Here is a 17186-nt window from a genome sequence, read left to right as displayed (position 1 = left end):
TGTATGTACAACCATGTTTTTATTTTTTTCCGGAAGAGTTTGTCCGATGGTTCCCCCCTAAGGGTCAGGGAAAGGGAGTTCCGGCTTTTTGCTGCCAAATAGCCGAGGGAGCGTGCTCCCATTCATGCCTCCCCAATCCTCGGTACTTTCACCAAATGTGTCCCTGTGGATCTCAGTTGTCTTCCTGTCTCATAAGGAGTCATAAGGTCATCAAGGTACAGTTGGACACCTGCCATGCAAGATTCGATGCCCAGTGCACAGGGCCTTAGATGTGATTTGTTTCTGAATAGGTAGCCAATGTAATAAGTTTAGTGCATTTTTTGAGGATGCTTTCTTTGGCAGGTTTAGAACAAGACAGACTGCCGCATTCTGGACAGATTGCAGCTTTTGGAGCCCTTTTTTGTTTGCACCTAGGTACAGCAAGTTTGCATAATCTAGCCTAGAAGTGACTAGTGCAGGGGTCAAGGTCTTTCTTGCTGCCAGAGGTAGGATATCTAGGGTCTTCCTCAATATTCTCAGGATTCCAAAACATCTACCTGCAACCCTTTCGATTTGGGTCTCAAAAGATAGTCTATGGTCTATCCATAACCCCAGGTTCTTCACCTCTGTCCTTTGGGTGGGAATTTGAGCTAAACTCACTGGCCACCAAGCAGATGACCAGATAGATGGTGTGTTTCCGACTATCAGTATTTCCGTCTTGTTTCCATTAAGCCTTAGACAGTTATCTGTCATCCATCCCGCTAATTCTTTTAGGTAGTCCACAAAGCTACTGGCCGCTAGTGCAGATTTTTGTGTTACGGTGACCACAAGCTGTGTGTCATCTGCGTATGACACTATTGTCACGCCATGTTTCTCTACTATTTCGGCCACAGGGGCGACGTATAAATTAAAAGCGTTGGGCTCAATATTGAACCCTGTGGAACTCCTTGTGCCAGCCTGATGTGTTTGGAGGTGTGTGGCTTGTGGCACCTGAAAGCTTCACCCATGCAGGTAGGAAGCCATCCACATCAGGGCCGTCCTGTCCACACACCCCCTTCTGAGTCGGTGCACTAGCTCCTCATGTGAAACCGTGTCAAATGCTGCGCTGAGGTCTAGAAGAACCAGCACAGTTGTCAGATCTTCATCCACTCTCTTCCGTACTAACTCTGTGGCATAGAGCAGTGCTGTCTCAGTTGACTAGGATGATATAAAACCTGATTGTGTTGGATGCAGTAGGTCATGTGTCTTAATGTGAGCCCCTAACTGTATATTGACCACTTTTTCAGCTATTTTTGAGAAGTAAGGGAGTAGTGAGACTAGACGCAGATTTTCCGTTTCGTTCCCATCCGCTGTCTGCTTTGTTTTCAGTGTGCGGGCAATGGCTTGCTTCTATAAGGTCATTTCTAGCAGCTGCTGGATATGGGGTAGTGTTGTACTTAGTCCATCACAAACGACCTTAGGTGTGGCTGGGTGAAGTGGTGATCCCGATGTTATGCTCTGTGCTATCCTTTCCAGCTCTTCTAGGGAAGGAGGAGTAAACTGGGAGATACTATTTCCCCTCCACTCCTTCATTTGTTCCTCGTCGTTTAGATGTCCGTTACGTGCGCTGTCTGGGAACGTGTCATAGATCTTAGAGACCTTTTCTGTGAAGAATTCTGCAATTTTATTGCAAGATTCTTCTGAACAAGGGGCAGGATAGTTCTTTGAAAATGCCTAACAATTCCTTAGAGGAGTTATCCGCTGATTCAATCTTCTCTGTGTAATATGCTGCACTTTTTTTCTTGATCAGTGCGTGGTACTGTCTCAGCTTTAGCCTATACACTGTTTTATCAGAGTCTAAGAAGCCCTTCCTCCACTTCCGTTCTAGCTTTTTACATGTCTGTCTTGCCATCCTTAAATCCTGATTGTACCAAGGTGCGCTCTTTGTGTTCCTGCGTGGGGTACTGGTTGCCCATGGGGCCACGACATCAGTGCACCTTTGATCCAGTTATTTACTTTCTGACTCTGCTGGTTAATATCAGTGTGTCAGAGGGGGGGATTTGCTAACAGGGCCTGCGAAAAACAGTTTCCCTCAAAATTCCTCCGTTTCCTATGTCTGCTGCTATATGCCGGCTCCTTTTTTTTAGGTGACTTTATATGCGGGATTGTAAAGGCTATCTGATAGTGGTCTGACCATGGGACCGCTGTTGGACAGTCCACTGACAGCCCCTGGCAGTTTGAAAAATGGGATCTAATAGATGTCCTAGTTGATGTGTTATCCGTGTGGATTTTAATTCTAGTTGGACGCCTCCTAAGTACTGGCTCAAGGCTTGTGCATCTCTGCGTGATTTATTATCAAAATGTAGGTTTAGGTCCCCTAGAACTAGCAGGTTACTATAGTGTATCACTGGCTGGATTAAGCACTCCATTCGACTTTCTCTGAAACCTGAGACTGATCCCGGGGGTCTGTAAATCAGAAAACCCTTTATTATCTGCCTGGCGTTAGCCTTAATTGTGAAGGAGGCAGATTTGCAGTGGTCTATTTCTGCCTCTTGCATCAAGCAGTCTATAGATAGCTTATAAATCATAGCTATGCCCCTCCCTTTTTTATTGGGTGACCCACTCTAAGGATCCCATATAATTGTGGAAGCGCTTGTAGTATGTCGGGAGCTGAGAATTCGTCCAGCCAGGTTTCTGTTAAGAATAGGATGTCTAGATTCTTTTCTATTATGCAGTCATGAATCTCTATTTTGTGTTTTCTTGATGACCTGCAGTTAATGAGTAGGCAATTCAACCCCATGCCTTCTTGATTTGTAAGAGTGGTTAATGTTGTGGCTAGCCTGAATGAGCAATATTCACATCTCTTCCATCCTTGCTCTACTAGTAGGGAGTGCCTGCATTGTGTCTGTTCTTTGGGCTCTAGATCTCTAAGTTCACTACTTGAGTATTTGAAACTGTGCCTATTAGAAAGTTGGCCAGCATTTGTGGCCCCAGGCCCCAGCCCGCCGCAGACGAGCGCCCCTCAAAAACACATACTGACCCTAAACCCTAAACATCCCTAACCACCCAAAAACCCATACAAAGGCTAAACCCTAAAAAATTAATTAGCAGCCAAAAACCCATACTCAGCCTTAACTCTAAAGGTTCCCTTGTCACCCAAAACCTGTGGTAAATAAATAAATAATACCTCTCTTTTTGAATGCATAAATGAATAACAGATAGCTCAATAAATAAGAGTCAAGATTCGAGGTAGTAGGAGTTTTGCAGGTTTAATACAGCATAAGGACAGGAACAGGACAACCTGCACAGGAATAGGATGGCAAGCCCTGGCAGCGCTGCCAGGATCTGGACAAGAAGGCTAGGAAGGAATAACTTTTTAATAACAGTACATGAGCATATATACATAACGCAAACACATAGCATTACATCGCAATAGGCGTAGCAGTGGGTGGAGCAATAGGCGTGACGCGTAGCAGTCGCGAAAGATAAGGGTGAAAAGAGGTGTAACAGGGCGTATATATAGACATGTGATGCAAACGTAACAGAATATGTCATGAATGGGGTGGAAACCATGGAGGGGGCTACCTAAGGAGCCGGGACCTCTAACCTGAAGGTGCGCGCAAACTGGCAATGACGTGTTACTAGGAGAAGCTGGGGGCTATGAACTCTGTGCTAGGAGCAGAGACTGAAGTCTGGAGAGTCAGGGCGACATGTACCTAAGCAGTATCTAGTATCTGATGTTTAGAGAACATGTTGATAGAATCCAAATGTTATCGGGGTAAAGGCGAACAGACTCTAAGACTGGAGCATGCATTATTCTACATGTAGTGCGTGATGAAGAATATTAAATGACCATTAAATACAGTATTTCCCTAACGTGGAGACGTAGAGGCTAGACAATGACGGAAACTATTGATGCGATTCAGTAGCTTTAGGAATGCAGAGAAGGAGGGCTAACTGATAACTGGAATCATAACATACTCTTGGCAGACTCAGAGGCAGAGCCAGGCTGAACCGGGCACTGCGAGGCAGGAAGTAAGTGAAGGGTCGAGGATACAGGCGGGGGCTGTATCGCTCCTCAGCGAGGCTTCAGGGGACAGGAGCTGAATCTGGTGTCCAGGCCCTTTTGAGGCCTAGAAACGGAGATTTTACAATGGAATAACGTGCATGCTGAGAAACGTGGCAACGTAGCTTTACATAGGCCTGATATTCGTAGTATTCACGAGAACTGGAAACTGACATACTAAAGGTGGACACAACTATAATTGCGTCTTTAATCGAACATGGGGAATAACATATGCATATTAATCATGCACAGATAACATATGATGGAGGACGCGTAGGGACACAGAACATGGCAAAATTTACTTTTCCACATTCCCTCCTTGTCACTACGTTTCCTTCAGGAAACATCAATATTCATGATACCATCTATTATTTCGTACAGTATCATTTGCTCGTCTCGAATTTTCTTGGAACGGGTTTTAGAATGGGGCTTGGGACTAGGAATACAAGATGTAGCACAAATGCCGCAAATCGCAGGGCCACATTGTATACAGAGGCAGCAGCTAAATATGATCGCTACTGCAATACCTAGAAAGGACAAGACTTTCCATCCCCAGGCGGAAATTATATTCCAGAACCAACCGGACCATGTCCAGGTGCCTGGATTTTGGTGTAACAGATGGGCAATTTTATGAAGTCTGGTTATAGCTGAATAAACAGACGGCGCGTTATTTGGAATGAAAATGCAGCAACTAGATCCGATGACTCTACAGGCCCCGCCCCTATCGGCCAATATGACGTCAAGGACGAGACGATTCTGGAGCACGACAATTCTCATAAAGGATTGTTCTTCGGTTAAATTACTTAGAGCAGAAGTAGTCTCAATTACTACTGCTTCAAGGGTTCTGGTTAACCTACGTATCAGTTTACTATTCACAACTGTACCTAAATAAGGGAAGACACCTTTATTGATATCTATATATTGTTCTAGAGCAGTTTCAGTATAATCGACAATCGGGAGGTTTCTCTTGTGTCTAGTATGTACTAGGTGGAAATTCCTATGGTAGTCGGGTGGGGCTAGAAAAACCGGTGGCAGTAGGAAGGCAATGTAACAGGTTCCCTCCCAATCGAGGGGCAGACGAACATATGCGGTCTGACCACAAATAAAATAAGAATGACGTGAAGCTTTGAAAATAGATTTCCTACTGTCACTATACTTGACAATAGTAGTACAATCACTATGTCCTACGTGTGTAGAACCATTATTTCGGACACATAATTCGCCTTTGACTGGTAGTACTGAAATAGCAGGTAAGTCTGGGGTAGTATCAGACTGAACATTCAGGACCATGAAATTCGAAGAATAATTACCTAAATTATACACTTCATTTTCTAGATCTAACCCGGTTCTGTGGGGGAGACCTTGCTTGTCTGGAAAACATGTACTGTTAAGAAAAGACATATCTGTTGAGGATGACGTTAACGTGGACCATGCTCCACACGAACCATTATGTGAAAAAGGATAAGGAAAGAGTGGCAGAACTCCCTTCGGTGTCTGAAAAGGGGGGAGTCGACCACACACCCAACAATTAGTGGCATTGCTGGTCTGGTGTGAGTAATGTAACATGCGGATGAAAGAATTATTTCGCATAGCGAGGCGGTAAGAGAGTTCATGAGGAGGCAGATCACTAAACGTGTGTTCTACTGTAACATTAGAAGACTTATTTACATGAGAGACTGGAAAATACAGATAAAATGCATAACTGGTGCAGGAAATCATAATGCTGAGAAATAATATGAAACTTAGAAAAACGATACATCGGATTGAGTTTTGACTAACTCTCTCACTATGGGGGTCTATTTTATACATGTCAGAAACAGTCTAACCGTTTCACCTAGGGGAGGACTTAGACAATCAAACTGGCTGACTTATTTTACTAGACCGGAGTTTCAACTTATACTCCTGCTGCGGAGTTTTCTCTAACGGGGAGGGTGCAGTATCATTGTTCTTTGCGGGACAGTCCTTAAGAATAGTACTTTGGTAATCCTTCGAATCCTGGGAAATGTTCTTTGAGACCGGTTTCAGTTCATAAAATTTCTTTACGTGCGAAAGATGCACCCAGCCTTTGCGTCCCTCCAACTTCACGGCTGTACGTGTGGCGAGGAGGACCTGTCGGGGCTCCTTCCAGCGAGGCTCCAGCGGACTTGAGCGGTCGAAATTTCGCACCAGGACCATGGATCCTGGAACGATTTCATGCGGTGCCACCTCGGTATTGTCTGGAAATGCGGCGGCAACCTGTGAACGACAAGAGTTGAGGGCAGACATCAAGGAAGCTAGGTAATCTGTCAGCATATTACTTGAAACATCGGTAATACTTCGGGGTCTGGGTGTACCCCACATGTTAGGGGGGCGGCCGAAAACGACCTCATACGGGGACAGACCTGATCTGGAATGTGCGACCATGCGCATATAGAACAAAGCGACTGGCAGAGCTACTAGCCAGTCCACACCTTTCTCTTTACATACTTTGGCGATGCGGATTTTCAGAGTCTGGTTATGTCTCTCTACGAGACCTGCTGCTTCAGGGTGGCGTACACAATGGAACTTCCACTGGTACCCTAACAAAAGGGAAACATGCTTCATTAACTGAGGAGAATGGCTGGACGTTATCAGAATATACGACCCTAGGGAGTCCATAACGGGGGAAGAACTCACGAACCAACTGCTTGGCAGTGGTCGCGGCTGTGTAATCTGGGACTGGATATGCTTCTGTCCACCTGGACAAAGCGCATACAACTACGAGGACATACTTGAAACCTCGACATCGCTCCATCTGAATATAATCCATCTGGAGGACTTCAAAAGGGTGGTCAGGAGGTTGGAATCCACCTTGTTCCACCGGGACACTTTTACCTGGATTAAACTGACAACATATCATACAGGTACGGACTTTCTGCTTGGCTGCAGCTCGTAAATGCTTGTTGAACCAAATGTTCTGGATACTGTCTAACATAGCTTTTTCTCCTAAATGTGCTGGACTATGTGCGGTATTGATAATGACTTGAACCATAGAGTCGGGGAGAAACCATGTGGCTTTTCCCTTCGTTAACCATCCTTGATCTGTCTGGACCCCTCCTTGTTCGGACCATTTCTTGATTTCCTCGGGAGTAGCATGTAACTGGATATCTATGACATCTTGAGTAGGGTCCTTAACTGTCATACATGTAGTCGGATCTGGAGTGTGTGTCATGTTAACTGGAATGTCTGGAGTCTGTGCTGTAAGCTTGGCTGTGCGATCTGCTAGATCGTTACCCTGGGAATTAGTGTCAGTAACTTTCGTATGTGCTTTGCATTTCATGATAGCAATGGATGTCGGTAAATGTATGGCATCTAACAGAGCTTGAATAAGGAGACCATGCTGAATCTTGGTTCCATGAGAAGTCATGAAACCTCTCTCCTGCCAGAGCACTCCAAAGTCGTGTACGACTCCAAATGCGTAGCGTGAATCTGTGTAAACATTAACTTTCCGGTTCTTAGCGTGTATGCAGGCTTGAGTCAGAGCAACTAGCTCTGCTGCTTGAGCGGACAGGGTGTCAATACGGTGTGTTTCAATAACTTCGGTGTCGGTAGTCACTGCATACGCGGCGACTAGTTCTCCTGTACTTGTTCTCATACATGAACCATCCACATAAAGTGTCAGGTCGGGATCTGGTAATGGAATATCTGTCAGATCTTGTCTTGGCTTGGTCGTGATGTTGACTACTTCCACACAGTCGTGTGTGTCCGGACTTAAAGTAACTGATGGTAACAGTGTAGCAGGGTTCAGGATGTTGCAGCGTCTGATTTCTATGTGTGGCTGAAACAGTGTCAATTCATAACCTGTTAAACGTGCGATTGTCAAGTGCTGAGTCTGTGTTCGGTTTAAAAGAACTTCCACGGAGTGTGGAACTTGTACTGTCAGGGAGTGTCCTAATACTATGGAATCACTTTGTCTGATAGCTAGTGCTGTGGCTGCAACTGACTTGAGGCACGCAGGGAGAGCCTGGGCTACAGGATCTAATGTGCTCGAAAAATAAGCACAAGGCTTGTATTGTCCTGCTTGATCTTGTGTGAGAACAGATAATGCTGTACCTTCACGTTCTGTGACGAAAAGTGTAAAAGGCTTACTGTAGTTTGGTGTAGCTAGAACTGGAGCTTGACATAGGGCTTTCTTTAACTCATTGAAACTGAGTGTATGTTCAGATGTCCAAGGGAGGACAGTCGATACGGCTGTCTCCTGTGTCGTTAACTGTATCAGTGGCTTAGCTAGAAATGCATACTGAGGAATCCATTGTCGGCAGTAAGAAGTGAGGCCGATAAAAGCACGTACCTCCTTCTGGGTCTTGGGCTGAGGAAGACTCGCTATTAACTGGATACGGTCAGGTGTCAACTGCCTACCCCTCTTGGACAGTAAGTGTCCTAAGTAGACCATTTGCTGGACACAGAATTGAAGCTTCGAAGGGGACACCTTGTGCCCCATCTCAGCTAGGAAATACAGAACTGTGAGGGATGCTCGCTCGCAAGCACGTTCAGAACGGGCTGTGACCAGTAGATCATCGACATACTGGAGCAGGGCAGTGTCAGTTGGCATGTGAATGTTGTCTAGTTGTCTCTTAAGTGCTTGACTGTAAATACTAGGACTTTCTGTGAAACCTTGAGGAGCTCGTGTGAACATATAGCTCCTTCCATTTAAACAAAATCCGAAAAGGAACTGGCTGTCTGGATGAATGGGGACACTAAAAAACGCGTTCTTGAGGTCGATTACAGTAAAGAACATGGCTTCGGAATCAATGGTTGTCAATAGGGAAGAGATATCTGGGACAACTGGGTACTGGGGAATAATACATTTATTAAGCTCTCGTAGGTCAATCACTAATCGATATACTGGGGGTGCATTTGGATCAGTACGTTTCATGACTGGAATGATCGGAGAATTGCATACATTGGAGTCAGTTTCTACAACTACTCCTTGAGCGATGAGCTCGTCAATAATTTTGGATAAGGCTGCTACAGCCTCAGGTGGCAATCTGTACTGTCTGATTCGTGGTAACACTACACCTGGCTTGAGAGTCACACGATGGGGTGTGATTTGCATATAACCAACATCAGTTGGACCTTGCGCCCATAGATGCTGCGGAACATTGGACAATCTGGGATCAAAATCTCGTAATACATAGTGACCCTTAAAGTCACGCAGGAACAATCGTATTCCCTCTGGGGAACAGCATATAACTGCACCTAACTCTTTCAGTGTTTTAATACCTAATAGATTCTCTGGACATGACTTAGTAAGTAACAGGTCAGTAGTACGGGACAATGGACCTACTTCTAGAGTAACTGGCTTTGATATTTCATTTACAATGGGTTTTCCTGAAAATCCAAGGGAAACATTTCTTGAGCCTGAGAGCGGAGCCCCTGGAACTTCGGCGTGGCTAATTGTGGTCCTACTTGCCCCTGTATCAATCAAAAACTTTCTGTCTTTCCCTAATACTTGACTGTGAACATAGGGACCTTCTTGATCTACAGGTATCTCGATGAGAGGCAAGCCTACCTCCCTCTCTAGGCTGTTTCATGAATATGGCTGATACTCTGGATACTCAGACTGTGCATACTGGTACATCTGCTGTGTAACGTGCTGTGTTGCAGCGATGGGCTGCGGTGCTGTAACTGTCTGTGGTGCATTCTGTGGCTGAGGAATCTGTGAAACTTGTTCTTGTCTAGGCGGACGTGGTCTTTCTTTAGTCTTACCAGTAGCTATGTTGTGTTTCAGAACTGCACACTCGTTTATAAAATGACCTGGCTGTTTACAATAATTGCAGTTCCCTTTAACGGGAGCTGCAGGATGACTGGCTTGATTCGGACCCCTCTTCTGACTGTCTTGAGGAACAGATTGTGCAACTAGTACTTTCATTTTCGTGTCTTTCATACGTTTTCTCTCGTGTTCTTGCTCTTCTCTGATTCTATTCTGGTGGTATTGGAGCATCTGTAACATCTGGGACGGGGTATTAGCTTGCCAGGTACTTTCGACTTTCAAAACTCGATTCTTAATTTGTTGACTTGAATTCTCGACTAATTTAGTAACAAAAAGGTGAGGGTATGACTCACTACTTGTCTTGAGGCCACTGTTGATGCTAAAACATTTCTCAAATCTAGAATAAAAATCACTAATGTCTTCGTCTTGTTTCTGTTTACAGGCTGAGATTGCATCCCAGTCTTCCTTTTTCGTTGTTAACAATCTGGGTAAAACTTGAATCAATAATTCAGGTAATTCTTTACATTTCGCTCCAAGACCGGTACCTGGTACTCGTGCCTTATCTTCAGCTTCTAGGACTGCCCAATCGATCTTTTTCTCTCCCACCTCCCATTCTTTTTCCTTGAGCTTTTCATACACCCCTGCGGGCAGCAGAACCTTTAACATTTTAATTATATCTGGATACGTGTATTCTCCCATACGGAGCATGTCTTTTAATTCTCGATGGAACCCTGCTGGATCTTTATCGTGACAGGGAATTAATTTTTTCATCTCTAAGAGTTCCATCTTTGTGATCGGGGTGTAAACAAACACTCGTTCTAGTTCGCCACCCGCTCCTCTAACTGGGTGGACTTCTCGTAACGGATTCTGTCTCTCTATGTAAAATGGTTTACTTTCTGGGGGTGAGACATGAACAAAATGCGGGTTCAAAAACGTTCTATATTTGTGACGCTGTTCTAGAATGACACTAATTAAATCGGTACCTAAACCTTTCCATCTATACTGGAGTAACTCGTTCAGGATATCATGTAACGGGCCTGGATCAGAGTGTTGACCCTCATACAATGTAATGAGGTGCTGGATCATATACATACCCGCCAGTCGTTGCTCGGCTGGGGGCATTTTCAGAAACATTTGTGCCACTATTTCGTCTGGAAAAGTGGTAGAATCAGTAGTCCATCGGACTGCTGATCGGGCTAGTTCTTGTTCATGCATAGTACTTAACTCACTATAACCGATTCGTGATTTCAGAATGTGATCGGTAGCTTGAAACACTTGTTCTAGAGAACCTTGTTCTGGTGATGGATGATGGAAAGTTGACTTGTGTTCTAGGCGTAAATGGCGATCTGGAAATCTAGATTTTCCTACATACGCTATTCTGGCGGGATTCTCGTCGTCTACCTCTTCAGTATCAGAGTTACTTTCTTTCTCGCTTACTTGTGCTGCTTTACGCTGTTCGTGTAGCTTTATTATTTCTTTACGGATTTTCTTGTTCATACTTTCCATAGCACTGATGGTCCTGTGCTTACCCTCGGCTATATTATCACTCCACCTTGTCAGGATTTTCATTTCGGCCGGATCTTTAGACGGGTAATCTTGTTCTCTTATTAGACAGTTAATCAGGAACTTTAGTATCATAAGCTGGATCTCGGCTTTCCTTTGAGACATGGCTTCGCCAATGCTTTCTGGATCATCCCCTGTACGGATGAAACGATATATTCTGTCTAGGTCTTCTTTCATATTCGGTAGGGTGACTAGATACTCGGCCACCTTTCTTACACGTAATGAATATAAAACCATATTATCCTCGCCTGGGACTGGATCATAGCCGCATTCATTAAGGGATTTTCTTATTTCTGCTACAGACTGATGTCTAGGCGTACGCTGTGACGCTTGTGCATGTAATTCGACTAACGTTAAACGCTTATGTGGCGGCGGGGTCTGAGGAGGACCTCCTCCTGCGGCCCCTAAACTAGAATCGTCGACTGATCCTCTTCGTACTAGTGTGGCAGGAAATTGAAATGCGGGCTGAACTGGTATGGCGGGCTGGACCGGGGGGACCGTAACAGGTACTGCAAGGGGTACCCCGGTGTCTGGAGAAACGGGGAGTGCCTGATTTACAGGGACTGGCGGAGCGCGAACAGGATTTGCATATTCTGGGACTGTGTCGTCCAAATAGGACGAAATGAAAATATCAGCTGCGGTCTGTTTGTGACGTAGCTTGGTCGGAACTAATGGTGGCGGAAAGTTACTGGATGCCTCCGGGGTCGCTTTTGGCAGGCCCTCGGCAAGAAGAGGATACATACCCTTAATAAGAGCATGCCTCTGTCTGTCTGACTGTTCGGTTTTAACTCGTTCACCAATCTCGATTAATTCCCTTTCTTGGGCTCGTTCCAAGGATTCTCTACTTAATTCTGACTTTCTGATTTCTTTTTCGGTTCTTTTATGAGATTCTTTGCGCCATAACTCGATGGCATCTTTCTGTGACTGTCTGGCTTTCTTTTTCCATAATGCTTCTTCTACTCTCATGATGCACTCGGCATCCCATGTGCCTGACACAGGCCATCTATACTTTTCCTCTAACTGTTTGGTATACTCGACCCATAAATCTAGATACAATATGGCGCTTATGCCATGCTTCTGATACATAAAATGACCTGGACTGTCCCTAGGCGGTACAGGAACTGCTGCTTCTAGCAGACCTTTTCTAGTTCTCAACTGACGCAGTTTTGAAAAGAGCGGCATGACTGAACTATAATCTGGACACAATACGATACACAATAAACACGATAACTACTTCACACTCATACCACGACATCAAGATACATGAAGAACATTCAGAATAACAGTTCGAACAGAATACTACCTGGAATACGGAAAACAGAATACATGAATTTTCTCGAGAACAGAACTGACTAGAACAGAAACTAGATGCACTGCTGAAACAGTACGAAACTTACCGGTCTCATACAGAGACACGTCAGGACCCGTATCCACCGGAGTGGACACTTCGTTTGTGGGCTTGTGTACCACCAACCCACGGACCAGAGTCAATTAAATTGACCCTGTCTAGATACTACCCCAGTAATGGTACTCACCGGGCAGTAAGAACGGAAGGCCTCAGACTGGACGGGACTGCTTGGACGCCGGACGGACGAACTTTGGACTTCTGTTACGGGTGGGCCTCCGGATACCTCGGACCTTGGACTCTCGGCTTGGGCTCTGGTCGGGACTCGCCGCGTTCCTCCACCGTCTCGTCTGGATGCTGGACCGCCTCCTCCGTTTCCTCCGTGGGCCTGAGGGATACTTGAAGCAGAAATATCTGCCGGTGCGCAGAAGAGTTCCGTCACGACTGCAGAGGGTCAGGGGGTCGGCGTGGCTTCACCGACGCGTGGGGAAAGGGCAAGTCCCTGTTCGGGCGCCATTATGTGGTAAATAAATAAATAATACCTCTCTTTTTGAATGCATAAATGAATAACAGATAGCTCAATAAATAAGAGTCAAGATTCGAGGTAGTAGGAGTTTTGCAGGTTTAATACAGCATAAGGACAGGAACAGGACAACCTGCACAGGAATAGGATGGCAAGCCCTGGCAGCGCTGCCAGGATCTGGACAAGAAGGCTAGGAAGGAATAACTTTTTAATAACAGTACATGAGCATATATACATAACGCAAACACATAGCATTACATCGCAATAGGCGTAGCAGTGGGTGGAGCAATAGGCGTGACGCGTAGCAGTCGCGAAAGATAAGGGTGAAAAGAGGTGTAACAGGGCGTATACATAGACATGTGATGCAAACGTAACAGAATATGTCATGAATGGGGTGGAAACCATGGAGGGGGCTACCTAAGGAGCCGGGACCTCTAACCTGATGGTGCGCGCAAACTGGCAATGACGTGTTACTAGGAGAAGCTGGGGGCTATGAACTCTGTGCTAGGAGCAGAGACTGAAGTCTGGAGAGTCAGGGCGACATGTACCTAAGCAGTATCTAGTATCTGATGTTTAGAGAACATGTTGATAGAATCCAAATGTTATCGGGGTAAAGGCGAACAGACTCTAAGACTGGAGCATGCATTATTCTACATGTAGTGCGTGATGAAGAATATTAAATGACCATTAAATACAGTATTTCCCTAACGTGGAGACGTAGAGGCTAGACAATGACGGAAACTATTGATGCGATTCAGTAGCTTTAGGAATGCAGAGAAGGAGGGCTAACTGATAACTGGAATCATAACATACTCTTGGCAGACTCAGAGGCAGAGCCAGGCTGAACCGGGCACTGCGAGGCAGGAAGTAAGTGAAGGGTCGAGGATACAGGCGGGGGCTGTATCGCTCCTCAGCGAGGCTTCAGGGGACAGGAGCTGAATCTGGTGTCCAGGCCCTTTTGAGGCCTAGAAACGGAGATTTTACAATGGAATAACGTGCATGCTGAGAAACGTGGCAACGTAGCTTTACATAGGCCTGATATTCGTAGTATTCACGAGAACTGGAAACTGACATACTAAAGGTGGACACAACTATAATTGCGTCTTTAATCGAACATGGGGAATAACATATGCATATTAATCATGCACAGATAACATATGATGGAGGACGCGTAGGGACACAGAACATGGCAAAATTTACTTTTCCACAAACCCATACCCACCCTAAAACATAAAAAATCCCCTACCACCCAAAAAACAATACCTACCCTAAACCCTAAAAAATCTTGTCTCACCCAAAAATCCATTCCTACCCTAAACCCTAAAAATGTAATTACCACTCAATAACCCATGCCCACCCTAAGCCCTAAAAATGCCCTGCCACCCAAAAACCCATTCCCACCCTAAACCCTAATATCAATATCTATATATATATCTTACCTACTGCCAGTCGCCAATAGGTAGTTATAGTTGGGACCAATGTTTCCATAGGAGAATTTTTTTTTGTTTTGCCAGTAACTTTGGCACAGCTTGACGAATCTTCATGACATTTTCAGAAAACATCCTGTTGTAATCTCCCTCTTCCTCTCAACCACCCCTCTCCCCTCTCCCCTCTTGGTACAGCCCACTCTGCCTCCGTGAGTGCGTGCGAGAATGTTCGTTGTGAGAGACTGCCGCCAAGCTGGGTGCACCTGTTGTACTTATATCAAATAAACTTAATATTGGAACCCTCAACAGTAGTGAGTTATTACTACATTTCTGGCGACGAGGACGAGGAGCTGAGCCAGGGTCAGTTAGGTGCTTTCCCCCCTGGATATGTGATGCTTGTGCGGAGCTTTGAATTGAAAAGAGAGACTCACCAGTTGAAGTTTGAAGATCACTGGACAGCAGACATATCGGCAATACAGGCGGTAATCATCGAGATGTTCCCTTGGGGGGACGTGAGATTCTCGATTCCGGAACGTAAAAGGGAGTCGGGTGTGAGGCCTCGGAGAAGGTGAGCTGGTGCCGTGTGGAAAAGAGGAACGTTCCCTCCTCGTATGAGGTCTGACTGGCGACGGTGGATCTGGTGACCAGTGTCCCCTGGCGGTATCCCGCGGTGGTGGAAGTAGCGTTTCAGGAAGCAGCGGGAGGTATAGCCGGGACAGTTGGTTGTGACGCGACAGTGAAGAAGTTGTCCGGTAGCGGGACACGGATCTGTCACCACTGTGAAAGAAGACGCTGAGGGGAAGCGGTTGAGGAGGTATACCTGCTGTTGGTGCTGTGGAAGAATATAGCCGGACGGTCAGGGCAGCGTGGTTCAGGCACGGTCTTCTTTCGCCGTCAGTTGGGCTCCGACAGTAGCTGTGTTTTCTACCACTACCGCCCTGGTGACAAATGTGAGGCAGTTTTCTACCAGAAGGGTTACTGATTGGGAGCCAAGGCTGAGCTGAGAAGCCGTCCCAACTAGGGAAGCAGTCGGCTGGATAACTCACCCCGGAGGAAGTTGAGGTACTACATCTTGAGGTGGTTGTCTTTCACAAGAGGAACATATGAGATAAGACAACAACAGTCTTAAGGTGAAATTCAGCGAGTAATTTACGAATCTCCTTTAAATGAGAGGTTACATATTAATTCAAGTAATTTACTGCATAACGTAGGAAGGACTAGTGTGTGAAACATTGGATGAAAGAATTACCCTGTCGGTAGTACAGTGACTTTTTGCTGAATTCAAGTGGTGTACACCTATGAAATTGATCTGGAGGAGAAGTGGAGTGAGGCTAATTTTAAAGTTTGACAGGCGCGAGTGTTGTCTACCACAGCTTTTAAGCTGAGCTGGCGCCATATCGCACTGCCACCTTGTGGGTCATACTTAGCAACGCACGCTCGTTTCTATCCGGGATCGTCGAGCTCTAGTAATATTGTGAGGAGCGTGGAGTGTAACACAGCGTGCTGTAATCTTATGAAACTGAACGGCAGCAGTGAACTGAGCTGGGTGAGGAAAAATCAGAGGAACAGAGAGTGTAGCGAGCTTTCGTTCCAGTTATTGGAGATTAACTGTGGCAGCACGTCTAGCTGTATAAATTAACTGAGGTGATCTAGGAAGGGAGTTAACCCCTGTGGCCACGCGCGAAACGGAACGGAGGCAGCGCTTGGAAGCGGTGTGAGAAGATTGCAAAGGGGCAGGGAGTGCAAGGAACCCCTGTGGTGGAGTCATTACAGATTCGAGGCAGTACGCCTTGGGAGGGACACGTAACCTCTTTGTATCTGTGACAGTGGACTTACAAGGGCCATAAACCTACAAACGGCGCGAGCAAGGCATATTTAGTGATTTCGGGGAGCCAAGAAGGATAACAGTAGGTGGAGTAGGAAAGTTTCTTTCAAATTTAGAACCCCAGTGCCCACAGCCTGCGCATAACTTTTAATCTGCTCGGGGCGACAGAGAACTCTACAAAGTGCACTCGTACCGCCATCTTTCTGGGTGAGATGATACTACATCTTCACGTGAATTCCTAGATATAGCGGTGCATTCAACATGGAGTGGGGCCTAAGGTATAATTTTCCGCCACCAGTGCTGTCTAGGGAGGGGGATGAAATAAACACTGCAGAATGGAGTGAGTGGAAAGAGTATTTGGAGGAGTACATAACAGTCGTCGAGGAAGAGGAAGTATCTCTTATACCGGAGGAAAAGGCTGAAGTATTACAGTACCATGAAATGGAAAAAGTATTCACGAAAGGGTCAGTCAGAAATGTGAATGAAGACATCGTGAGTGCGTGGGATGAATATGAAAAACAAGCCTCGTTGGTAAAGGTACAAAGGGAAGAAGTGATCAAGGAAAGAATGGTTAGCCAAGAGAAAGATAATACTAGAAAAATAAACCCGGAGTGTACCATCTTCATAGGTGGAGTAGGGACAGATATGATCTCAGTTTCAGGACCACGTTATAGGTTGGTAAACAAGAGCGAATGGAATAGAGAATTTGCTAAAAAAAAAAAAGGAGATGAATTCAAAGAGGCCAACA

This window comes from Lissotriton helveticus, chromosome 6 (genome assembly GCF_964261635.1).
Source record: "Lissotriton helveticus chromosome 6, aLisHel1.1, whole genome shotgun sequence".
Taxonomy (NCBI): domain Eukaryota; kingdom Metazoa; phylum Chordata; class Amphibia; order Caudata; family Salamandridae; genus Lissotriton; species Lissotriton helveticus.
This window is presented reverse-complemented; position numbering follows the sequence as displayed.